Source organism: Bubalus kerabau, chromosome 2, assembly GCF_029407905.1.
Source record: "Bubalus kerabau isolate K-KA32 ecotype Philippines breed swamp buffalo chromosome 2, PCC_UOA_SB_1v2, whole genome shotgun sequence".
Taxonomy (NCBI): Eukaryota; Metazoa; Chordata; class Mammalia; order Artiodactyla; family Bovidae; genus Bubalus; species Bubalus kerabau.
This window is the reverse complement of record NC_073625.1, coordinates 137,627,767-137,640,911: the sequence shown is the minus strand read 5'-3', so window position 1 is coordinate 137,640,911 and position 13,145 is coordinate 137,627,767. Positions and strand designations below refer to the sequence as shown.

At 37.2% G+C, this 13,145-nt stretch overlaps 1 long non-coding RNA gene across 9 annotated transcripts in view; it reads right to left on the bottom strand.

The window, feature by feature from the left end:
- LOC129643864 (uncharacterized) overlaps positions 1-13,145 on the bottom strand; it is a 123,494-nt gene that overhangs the window by 8,915 nt on the left and 101,434 nt on the right. The window contains exon 1 of one of the 9 annotated variants that reach the window (XR_008710551.1): positions 601-810. The exons of the other annotated variants lie outside the window; for them this stretch is intronic. This is a non-coding gene — a long non-coding RNA (uncharacterized LOC129643864). Of the gene's footprint in view, positions 1-600; positions 811-13,145 lie in introns of those variants that run through there. 9 annotated transcript variants of the gene reach the window in all.

The following is a 13,145-nucleotide window of genomic DNA, read 5'->3' as shown; positions in this document are numbered from 1 at the left end:
ATTTATAGCTATATACAGTTATCTACAGAGATTGGTCAGTTGGTAAAGAATCTGCCTCAATTCAGGAGACCCTGGTTAGATTCCTGGGTTGGGAAGATCCACTGGAAGAAGCAATAGGCTATCCACTCCAATATTCTTGCCTGGAGAATTCCATGGACTGTATAGTCCATGGAGTCACAAAGAGTCTGACACAACTGAATGACTTTCACTTCTCACTTTCACAGAGATTGTTATTGATGCTGATGTAACTATACACATTCCTTATATCCTTTAGTAAGTTTTCTACAGATATAAGCAAATCACAACAAATTTTGCAGCTTAAAACAACAATGTATCATCTCATAGTTTCTGTAGGTCAGTAGTCCAGCTACAACTTTGTTGTTATTGTTTAGTCACTAAGTTGTGTCTCTTTTGTGACCCCATGGACTGTAGCCCACAAAGCTCCTCTATCCATGGGATTCTCCAAGCAAGAATATTGGAGTGGGCTGCCATTTCCTTCTCTAGGGGATTTTTCCAACCCCGGGATTGAACCAGGTCTCCTGCATTAGCAGGCAGACTCTTTACCTCTTAGTTACCAGGGAAGCCCCAGATACAACTTACATTACAACTCCATTGCACAGGGTCTCACACAGCTGCAATAAGATGTCAGCCAGGTCTACAGTGTCATTTGCAGTGTGGGGTCCTCTTCCAAGCCCATGTGATTATTGGCAGAATTCACTTTCTTGCAGCTGTATAACTCAGGGTAGTTTGTTTTTGCAAGGCCTGCATGAAAATGTCTCTGAACTCAAGGAAAGACTAATCTGTCTTTCAAAGGTAAAGAACTCACTTGATTTCTTAAGATCTCCTTTTGATTAAATCAAGGTAAAACTGATCAGAGACCTTAATTACATTTCCAAAATCCCTTCACCTTTGCTATGTAAGTAAACTAATCATGAGAGTGACCTCCATCATACTCACAGGTAGTGCCTACATTCAAGGGATGTGTTTGAAAAAGTGAAAGTTTCTCAGTCATGTCCGACCCTTTGGACCCCAAGGACTATACAGTCCGTGGAGTTCTCCAGGCCAGAATACTTGAGTGGAGGGGATCTTCCCAACCCAAAGATTTAACCCAGGTCTGCCACATTGCAGGCAGATTATTTACCAGCTGAGCCACAAGGGAAGCCCAAGAATACTGGAATGGGTAGCCTATCCCTTCTCCAGTGGATCTTTCTGATCCAGGAATCCATCTGGGGTCTCCTGCATTGCAGGCAGATTCTTACCAACTGAGCTATGAGGGAAGCCCAGGGGTGTGTTTATTAGGGGGCAAGAATATTTGAAGTCAGAATTTTGCTTACTTAACCCAGTTTATTAGGCTTCCAACATGGCTTAGTGGGTAACTAGCCTCCCTGCCATGCAGGAGATACAGAAGACACAGGTCCGATCCCTGGGTTTGGAAGATCCCCTGGAGAAAGGCACCACAACCCACTCTAGTGTTCTTGCCTGGAGAATTCCATGGACAGAGGAGCTTCTCGGGTTTATGGTGCATAGGGTCACAAATAGACAGACACGACTGAAGTGACTGAGCACAACCCTGTTAATTATTTTAGATTGTTTTTGATATATTCTTTGCATCTTCCTTGCTGATATGAATATTTTAAAGAGCCTGAGAACTTCAAAATGAAATGGTCCTCAAAAGTCAGAAATTCATTTAAGTGCCCAGAATGGAACTTGAAATATGAGAATATCAAAAAGAAAATAAGCCTCAGAAAAGACTGCCGAAAACAAACAAGCAAACAAACTGTACTTATTATTCTGCAGAGTAAAGTATATTTCTATGATCTGCATAAAGTGAGGTCAAATGTTCTCCTTTGGAACAGGCTAGAAATATCCCCAGTGCTCTTTCTTATGACATCTCTGAATTTCATCAATATAATGTGCTTTCTTAAGCCCCTCTGCATCTACCTTTGCCTGGATATTTTTTGTTCTCTTAGGGTGTACAGCATAGAATACATTTAACATACTCTGTCAAATTAATTCACCCAATAGAAATTATAAAGGTGTGGTTAATACATTAAAAACACTTTTTATTGTTTGATTCTTTATAATACTGCATAAACTTTGCATAGTATATGGATTTCTATTTTACACTGACTACTGCTCACATATTTTTTAAGATCAAGAAAGATGATTTTACAGGATACTCAGATTGCCAAGCACATAATTCAAACCGTCACCATTATTTCTACTTTGTTGATGACAGCAAATTCATGGCAGATAGTGCTTTTCATTATGTAATAACATTTATGAAGAATTATAGTCATTTCAATTACCAGAGAAAGCAAAATATTTCCCATCTCAAACCTCTGCTTCCAACACACTGTGTGTGACATACATTCCCAATTTCAGAGTAGTCATTCATCAATCAACTCCCAATTTATTCTTCTAAAAGGCTCACATGAAAAATTATGCAATACAAGTTGGTAAATCAGATGGATCATCTTTAGGAGGTGTTAGCCTGAAAAGCTGAATTAGCCTTGCTTTCTTGGGGTGCCTTGAAATCTCCTTCCCATAGCCTTGTTATCTCCTTTCCATCCCTCCCTCCTCATCTCAGAAATACCTGGCATATGAGAACTTATCCAGAGGAAATTCAATCATTTATCTCTTAGTTCATCACTGACTATAGTAAATGTATTATTAGTTTATTGCTGGTCAAAGACTGTAGAGAATTTTCCAGAAATTTGAGTTAGTAGATCAGTAAGAAAGATCCATTACCAATGCATATATGTGGAATCTAGAAAAATGGAATAGAAAAGCTTATTTGCAAAATGGAAATAGAGACATGGATTTAGAGGGGAAACATATGGATACCAAGGTGGGGTATAGGCGGTGGAATGAATTGGGAGATTGGGATGGACATAAATACACTATTGATACTATGTATAAATAGATGACTAATGAGAACCTACTGTATAGCTCAGGGAACTCAGTGCTCTGTAGTGACCTAAATAGAAAGGAAATCCCAAAAAGAGATGATATATGCATACATATATCTGATTCACTTTACTGTACGGCATAAACTAACACAACACTGTTAAGCAACTATACTCCAATAAAAATTAAAAAGAAAGATCCATTACCAAACTGATTTGGAATTATTGGTATTATATTATTGATGCTGAATTATTGATGTTGAATTATGGCTAAAAAGGAAAAAAAAAAGGAGAAAGGGCAAAACTAAGGAAGAATGCATTCATTACTTTTAAAAAAAGTTTTATTGAACTGATCACTTGGAATAACTTTTAAAGTGTTACATAGGATTATATCCTTGGAGAAAACTCAGTTTTTTTCTTCAGTCCGCAGTCACTTGTATATTATATAAATCTTTATACACAGTAATAGTCAGGAACCCAAGCGATCTATCATATTTGATCAAGCCAAGCATAAATCATTTATTCATGATTTACTATTTCTTACTTGATTCATTGATTCATCTCCAGACAAGACAAGGTCAGTATGAAAAAAAAAAAAAAATGATTGAGTTCCCCGCCCTTAGGAGAGAGCAGCTTCACCAACAAATTTATCTTTACATCTGACCTCATGAATCTTGACACTGGGAGTACTGTAAGATGGAAAAAAAAAAAAAAACCTTATAGATGGCCCTTCAAATGTAAATGTATGTGTAAGAGTGAAAATAGTGGAAAGATCAACAACTAAAGTGTGAGGGTCACAGCTATACTGGTCCTCACCATAAGACAATCTGGCTCACCTAACATGCATTTACCTAATTTGATTGGTACTTATATTCTATATTTTTCTACTTTAATTCATATTTTCCCAGTTTTACTTCCCAATTCCCTTTCTGTGGCACCCTAATTTTTCACATATACATTTAGCTCATTCAAGTCACAGTGTTTAGCTATGAATTAGACAAGCTGAGGGATGGAAAATTACAGTACCTTTCAAGTCTCTTGATATAATGCTGCAACAACCTATAATCATATAGGCTGCAAAAATAGGCTTCTAAACCTGACTTCTAAGTTCAAGGCAGTCTTTGGCTTTCTGAATTCTTCCTCTGGCTTCTCCCCTGCCCTACCATCTGTACATATTTCCAACACACAGAAATGTAAACAGAGTGGATTTGTACCTTGTTTTAGCTTGATTTGCCATAACAAGCCATAAACTGGTTGGCTTAAACAATAGATATTCATTTCTCATGGTTCTGGGTAGTCCAAGATCAAAGGGCTAGGCAGGTGTTAGCTCTTTTACTGGCCTAGAGATCACCACCTTCTCCATGAGTTTGTACCCACTTTGCAGAGAAACGGGGAGCTCTGGTCTCTCTTATAAAGCCACTCATACTATCTTGGGGGCCACAATCTCATCTAAACCCAATTATCTATCAAAGACCTAACTTCCAAACCCCATCACATTGATGGTTAGAGTGTCGTATCATTTTGTTGCATTCAATTAGTAGCATATACTGAAAGCATATAGTGCATGCATGCATGCATGCTAAGTCACTTCAGTCACGTCTGATTTTTGTGACCCTATGGACTATAGCCTTCTGTCCACAGGATTTTCCAGGAAAGAATACTGGAATGGGTTTCCATGCCCTCCTTCAGGAGATCTTCCCAACCTGGGGATTGAACCCTTATCTCTTATGTCTCCTGTATAGGCAAGCAGGTTCTTTACCACTAGCACCACCATATGGGAAATCCCCATATGGTGCATGTGCTGTATTAAATGTAGAAAGTGTTTTTAAAAATAAAATTGATAGTTATTTTTCTGTTAAAAAAAAGATGCCTAGATGGCTGAATTGAATCTTCATAGAAGTTTGGATAATTTCCAGATTTCTTAGAGTAAGAGTATTATATACTTTTACTGCTGCTACTGCTAAGTCACTTCAGTCGTGTTCAACTCTGTGCGACCCCATAGAAGGCAGCCCACCAAGCTCCCCCGTCCCTGGTATTCTCCAGGCAAGAACACTGGAGTGGGTTGCCATCTCCTTCTCCAATGCATCAAAGTGAAAAGTGAAAGTGAAGTCTCTCAGTCGTGTCCGACCCTCAGTGACCCCCATGGACTGCAGCCTTCCAGGCTCCTCCATCCATGGGATTTTCCAGGCAAGAGTGCTGGAGTGGGGTGCTCCTTTTACTACTTGACCCTAATTTCCTTGGTTTCTGCACGCCTCTCCTCCCTGGACTCTACTCTGTAGCCATAATTGGTTTCATTAGCCTTCACTCAAAATGTCTGATTCTTTAAATGGCTTTTCATATACTTGTCCCCTCTGCTTGAGATGCCATGGGTCAACTCTTACTTATCCTTCAAGATTAAGTTTCACTAACATCTTTCATGACTTCTCCTTTTCCCATAAAATGTTAATGATTCCCTTTTCTACTTCCCTCTCATTTTGTTTGCACTTCTATCACAACATCAAAACTATGAGGTTGTTTAATTACTGTTTGCATATCTATTTCTCTTATTAGACTGTGACACACTTGGAGATGGGGTAATTTATAATAAATCTTTTAGTTCAGCAAACCCAGATTGGTGCCTGATCCACATTAAGACTCAGTATATGAAGAATGACTGAATTAATCATTAACTTAGGTCACACAGAAAAGTATGAGATCAGTTGTTTCTCAAGTACACCTTGGACTATAAAAACTTGCCCTTTGTTTCACACAATCCCCTCTTTCTAATCTGTTCAGTTTTGCCTGTGATTTTGCTGCTGCTTAGTTATACCCTCCCTTGCTGCCTGCTGCAGGAGATCTAGATGTTCTAACTCCTACATCACTCAAGCAGTGTTTCCCAAATTTGCTTAACTGTAAAGCTCAGTGAGGATACTTGTTACAAATACAAATTCCTGATTTCAATCTCAGAATATTAAATAGAAGCTGCAGGGGGTTGAGTTTACCAATCTGCATTTTAAAACACATCCCCCAGATGATTCTGAAGAAGACAACCGTGAACAGAGGGTAAGCTCTGTTTTCAAACAACTGTTTCCTCCAGTGGCCACTTGTCTTAGCTTAGGACTTCATTAAACAGTAGTTTGGTTTCCTCAGACATAGAAAGAAACTCTCAATTGAATGTCCTTTCTGAAGTACTGGAAACCCCTTTAATGGACTCCAGAAATCTCCATACTACCTTCTCCATGCAAAATTCACTGCAGAAACTTCAGCCTGCTGACTCTGTTCTTGGATGCTCACTGAGTTTCAAAAGTGTTGCCCCAGCTGCTGCTGCTACCCCTAGAACAGCTTTGTGTATTGCAGTCTGCAAACTGATTCTGATGAGTTGTGACAGCTTGTGCTCTGTGGGTTTACCTTTAATCAAACTAGACCCTGAGGATGTATGGATTCCCTGTAGAACGTACAGATTGGGTGTCACTGAGGGTTAAAAATGAGTATGAAGACTACGTACTTACATAGAGCCTGGCTCAGGGTAAGCACTCAATAAATATTACCACTTCCTAATATTTCTGTTGTCAGATGGACTGCATCAATTCTTCTTTTGATCCTGACTCAAGAAGACCTATACTCTCTCTTTCTCTCTCTCTCTCTCTATATATATTTAAATTTAATCACTGAAATATAAAAGTATCTTAATCCTCTAAACTAATTCCACTACTTCAATTATTTTTGATTAATTATAATCTTACAGAAACAGATTTTTTCATAGAATGCCAAAATTCAATGTATTTGAGTAATAGAGTCAATGTATTTAATTCACAACATTCAGATTGCAGAGGCCATAAACTTGCTTTGTTGATTCAATAAGCATAATAGTATTTTAAAGCCTTCTTGAATACTAAATATTACTTGTATTAGTTAACTATTACTGGGTAAGAAGTCACTCCAAAACTTAGTGGCTTAAAACAACTACCACTCATTATTTCTCATGAATTTGTGAGTTGGCTAAGTGCTCTGAACTCGCTTGGTCTATGCTGGGCTCACTTATATATTTCTGGTTAGGTGGAAGGGTGCTGGGGGATAGTCTACCTGTTCTTGTGTTGCCTCAAATTTGTTCAAATGATGATCACCCCATCTAAGGGAGAAAAGATAGGTGCAAAGTCTCTTGACTAAGGTTTCGTTAAGATTAATTACTTAATTAAAATGACTAATGAGTTGACTAAAACAGCTAATGAATGTTATTTTTGCCACATTTTATGGATCAGAAAAATATATAAGTTAATCCTTGATCTAAGGGATGTGAAATAGACTTCATCTTTTGATGGAAGTTGCTGAAAAGCATTATTTCAAAGCACATACAGAGACTACTATTGGGATAGTTAATGCAATCAGTCTGCCACATTAGTCATGCAGCAAAATATTTCATTTTGGGAGTCTTATGAAATTTTCAATTAAAAAAAGGCAGATTCTGAACTAAGGTCAAAATCATGCCCCTGATTCCGTTATCACCCAGAAAGCCATAAGAAGTCACAAAACTATCAAATGATCATTTGCTTGTCTTTAAAATAGTGATAGCATGAACCTCATGTAGTTATCATGACTACATGACTACATGACCATTATATAAGATATCATAACAATAAACACCTAGCAGGGTGACTGGAAAAAGGTAAATACAAAGATATATTGAGTTAAGTTAAAATAATGAATTGTTTTTAATTTTCTTTCTTTAATTTATTAACTAGAATCTCAATTTTTTTATTTGCTTTCCTTCATGTATCATCTTTATACCAGATTTTTATAATCTTAACATTAATTTTATAATTTTAACATTATTTCTAAAGAAAGTAGTCTTTAGCAATATTCATCCTTCTAAAACATGTTTTCCAAATGATCCTTTCATCCTGACTAAATGAGTAAACATTTTGTTGTTGTTGTTGTTTGGTGGTGGTGTTTTTTAATGATGCTTTGTATTTTTAAGAAACAAAAACTATATCTGACCAATTTAAACAGAAAGGAAACATATATAAGGAATACTTTAGCATTCACAGAATTGACAAAAGCATTGGGAAACCAATGTCAGAAAATGAGGAAAGAAATGTACAGCAAAATCATATCAGAATTAGTCTCTAATAGCTTTAGTTCAACTCACAGGCTCTTAACCATACCAAAGATCCTCACTGAATACATATTTTTTAATTGAGGTAATACCAATTTATAACATTATATGAGTTTCATGTGTACACATCATACCTCTTAATCTGTATACCCTACAGTGTGAATAATTTTTGTCTCCTCTGATTCTCATGTCAAACCTCCAAGATCCAAAATTCTATGCTAGAGCATCTGGTAGACTGAGCCGAGGTCACATAGCCCCACCACAAGTATTAGAAAACTGTAAAAGAGACTCTCTGCCCCATCTGTCTTACACTGTGGAAAGAAAGACCTTGACATTGCATTTTCTTGAGGTCCAATCAAATAAGGATGTTTGGGATGCTAGGAAGACCAAAACAAATGTTCACTGCAATCTACCCCCTTAGTTGTTCAATATCCACAGTTGTCTTTTTCTCACATTGTATTTCATAAAAGAATTCTAAAGTTTAGTATAGGGCAATTTTGTCTTCTGTATACTCAGTCTCTTGACAAAGGAGGCACCCAACAGTTCAGCTCTGATTAATATCCATTATTCTCTCAATCTTTTGTGATTCTCATCTCAATATTCTGAAACCTGTGGAGGAGAAACAAAATTGTAACCACCAACCTCCCAGGGGTAGGTATTCTGTTAGTTCACAGTTGGTGATCAATAATTTGTACACCTATGGCTGATTCATGTTGATGTTTGATGGAAAACAACAAAATTCTGTAAGGCAATTATCCTTCAATTTAAAAAATTAATTAATTAAAATTTTTTTTCCAAAAGACTTAGATATTTCCCATTTCCCAGTATAGTACAGTTACTTTGTAAATAGTGACTGATCTCTGAGAAAAGATGGGAGAAATATTCACCAAGCATATATTTGATGTGATTTCAGAATGTTTCCCAATGAGTCTGGCTCCCTCAAAGTGTAGTAGACTCGGGTCTTGACAACATTTTCAATATGAGAATTGGGATGAATGGCTGTAACAGTAACATTATGATTCCATTAGCTTCTCTCATATAGCTTTTATTTAAAAAAATAAATAAATAAACTGCTAGCTGTTCACTAAAATAGGCATCCTTTTCTCCCCTGGACCACAGCAAGTTTATAGTTTTGCTTCCTGCAACTGCATGTGGCCACATGACAGAATTCTAGTCAACTGAATGTTACTTTAAATGCTGTCTACCACTTCTAGATCTGGTCATAAAAACCTCTTACTCCTTCATATCCTTTTTCCTTCCAGAGTATCCCAAGATCCCACATTGAAGCTGCATGTTGAGGCTGGCAGAGGCACCATCATCCTGGATTACTGAACAGCTCTGTAGTGTCTATGTCCTCCTTCCTCAACTTCTATCCTGGAACCATTTGTAATTGTTATTTGGGAAAGAAATACAATTTTTGAGTGTTGAGGATTATATATTTGTGCATATATTTGGTGTGAGTGTGTGTTTGTACTTGGTACATATTTTCACAGTCTGTCCTACCCTAAGTAATAAAAGCTTTAGTGTACTGTACATATATTGTGATTCTATGAAACCCTATAACCAGTTAGCAACTATCAAAAATCTATGACCATTTTAATTATCACAAATACTCTCATCATCTCATCATAACCTGCCCCTTTGCCTCAGATTTCTATCAGGAAGCTCATTTCAACTTTATATTCTCCCATGAATATATCGTGTTTATAAAAAAAACTAAAGGGAAAACAAAATGAAAAACGGGTATCAAAGCACTTTTCAAAGCTTTGGCATGCACCTCATCACTTTTTGTGGACTTTCATGGGGTATATAGTAAAAACAAACAGAACAAAATAGTAGGTCACAAATGATACATATTTTCTAGCATTTCTAATTATAGAATCTTTGAATTCTGTTATACCAAGAAAAATATCTTAATTCAAGAACGATATCTTATTTCAACTTCATTTGGTGTGTATTTTCATTGAGTTCAGGTTTTAGTCAGCAAGCTATATGATTAAATATCTCCAGCTGTTAGAACTAGCAATAATTATTTCAGAACATTAAATGTCTTATCATGCATATATATAGGTAAAAGTTAAAAATCTAGAAATAATAAAATGTAAGAGATAAGCAATGAAGATTTTTTTTGAAGAAATAACTTATTTAGATTAAGGACTTGCAGCATCTATAAGCAAGGAAAAAGAGTCACAACCAAGGGAAGAAGGACTCAAATAGCAGGGGTAAGGGGGCCCTGTGGGCTTGGGGGTCAGGTTAAACAGGGTACTCTGAATCTTTCCTATTTTGGCTTAACACCAGTTCTTAGATTTCTGCTTAACTCTAACCAAAGCTCTAATTTTCCCAAAAGAGATTTGATGATTAACTGAAATCAATGGGTGGTACGATTTGGCAAACTATAGATTCAAATTTTGCATTTGATTCTTGGCTCCTGCAGGCCTGCAACTATAGCTGTAATATGATCATAGAAAATGTGGGGATTTAGAATGTGCATTAAGAATTTAGGATTTTTGAGCTTGCCATTCTCTTTTATTAGGACACTCAAAAAATGTCCTAAAAAATAGTCAATGGACTCCATCATTCCTGAATTCTATTTTTGCTGTTCCAAAGCAGAAGCAACTCATTATTTTACAGCTTTGCTTTCAAAGGACAATTTATTTTGGGAGTACACAGTTGATAATTTAATTAGAAAATCCATCCTTTCAAGTTATAGTCTGCCAGAATTATATTCCTGAAACCCAGCAGGATTATGTTTATTTTCAGGCCCAAATAGGCAAGATAACTAATTTCAAATTCTTTGAACATCCATTACCTCTCCTGTACTTAATAGTACCATTCAGTGTTCTTGTTTCTAAACAACAGAAACATCTCTGGTTAACCTGCTCAGAGAGTAAATTCATCTAGTGATTATGGACTGGGAAAGATATCAACAAGAGGTCTGGAGAACCAGCTTTCAGAATGGGCAGAGAAAACAGGAGAAAAGCACAGCCTAAATAAACTCTTGCTGCTGCTGCTAAGTCACTTCAGTTATGTCCAACTCTTTGAGACCCCATAGACGGCAGCCCACCAGGCTCCCCCATCCCTGGGATTCTCCAGGCAAGAACACTGGAGTGGATTGCCATTTCCTTTTAGGTCTGTCTCATTAGGCCTACTGGGCCTGTCTGACCTGTTTTCGGCATCACTACCACGAGACATTGCCTGAGTTCCTAAAAGGCTCCACTGAACTCTGCTTAAGAATGATATTTCTGTACCCTGCTCTTCCATGCAGATCCTTTAAGTATTTTGATTACTCCTTGTATGATGTAATACTCCCAGATGATAAGACATTTGGAGGAGGAGAAGTGCTGAATTACAAGTACGCACTACAGTAATTGAGTAATGAAAGAGTAATTAGGCCTTAGATGTTTTAATCCTTCTTATGTAATTTTGTCTAACTGATGCAAAATGCTCTGATCGTAAGTGAAAATTTTGGTCAAATTATTCCAAATGTGATTGTCAAGAACCAAACAACTTTACAGGAACTCTCACCTGAACTATGCCCTAGTTTTTCCCCCATTGTCAAGTAGCTATTTATTTATTTAATTTTCATTTTATATTGGAGCATTGTTGAATAACACTGTTGTGTTAGTTTCTGGTGTATGGCAAAGTGATTCAATTATCCATACACATGTATATTTTCTTTATCAAATTATTTTCCCATTACAGTTCTCAAAAAATATGGAGCAGAATTCCCTATGCTATGCAGTATGTCTCTGTTGGTTATCTATTTTAAATAAAGCCGTGTGTACATGATAGGTGGCTATTCAAGTCTTGAACCAGACATCAGTCAAGTTTACTGGAAGCAGGATCACTATTCATTTAAAGATCATGGTCATGCTGTCTTCACCCTGTCTCCTCTCTTCAGGAGTTCACAGTTCCTTGTGTATACTCATCATTGCTTTAGGGTTTAACTAAAATGATAATGATCTCAGAATCTAATTTAAGGATTAAGAGAGAGGCCCCATTTGGTAAGCCTCCTCCTAATCTATATTCAAGAAAATTAGAGATACCAAGGGAACATTTCATGCAAAGATAGGCTTGATAAAGGACACAAATGGTATGGACCTAACAGAAGCAGAAGATGTTAAGAAGAGGTGGCAGGAATACACAGAAGAACTGTACAAAAAAGATCTTCATGACCCAGATAATCACAATGGTGTGATCACTCACCTAGAGCCAGACATCCTGGAATGTGAAGTCAAGTGGGCCTTAGAAAGCATCACTAGGAAAAAAGCTAGTGGAGGAGATGGAATTCCAGTTGAGCTATTCCAAATCCTGAAAGATGATGCTGTGAAAGTGCTGCACTCAATATGCCAGCAAATTTGGAAAACTCAGCAGTGGCCACAGGACTGGAAAAGGTCAGTTTTCATTCCAATCCCAAAGAAAGGCAATGCCAAAGAATGCTCAAACTACCACACAATTGCACTCATCTCACACACTAGTAAAGTAATGCTCAAAATTCTCCAAGCCAGGCTTCAGCAATACATGAACTGTGAACTTCCTGATGTTCAAGCTGGTTTTAGAAAAGGCAGAGGAACCAGAGATCAAATTGCCAACATCCGCTGGATCATGGAAAAAGCAAGAGAGTTCCAGAAAAACATCTATTTCTGCTTTATTGACTATGCCAAAACCTTTGACTGTGTGAATCACAAGAAACTGCGGAAAATTCTGAAAGAGATGGGAATACCAGACCACCTGACCTGTCTCTTGAGAAACGTATATGCAGGTCAGGAAGCAAAAGTTAGAACTGGATGTGGAACAACAGACTGGTTGCAAATAGGAAAAGAAGTACGTCAAGGCTGTATATTGTCACCCTGCTTATTTAACTTTTATACAGAGTACATCATGAGAAACACTGGGCTGGAAGAAGCACAAGCTGGAATCAAGATTGCCGGGAGAAATATCAGTAACCTCAGATATGCAGATGATACCACCCTTATGGCAGAAAGTGAAGAGGAACTAAAAAGCCTCTTGATGAAAGTGAAAGAGGAGAGTGAAAAAGTTAGCTTAAAGCTCAACATTCAGAAGACGAAGATCATGGCATCTGGTCCCATCACTTCATGGGAAATAGATGGGGAAACAGTGGAAACAGTGTCAGACTATTTTTG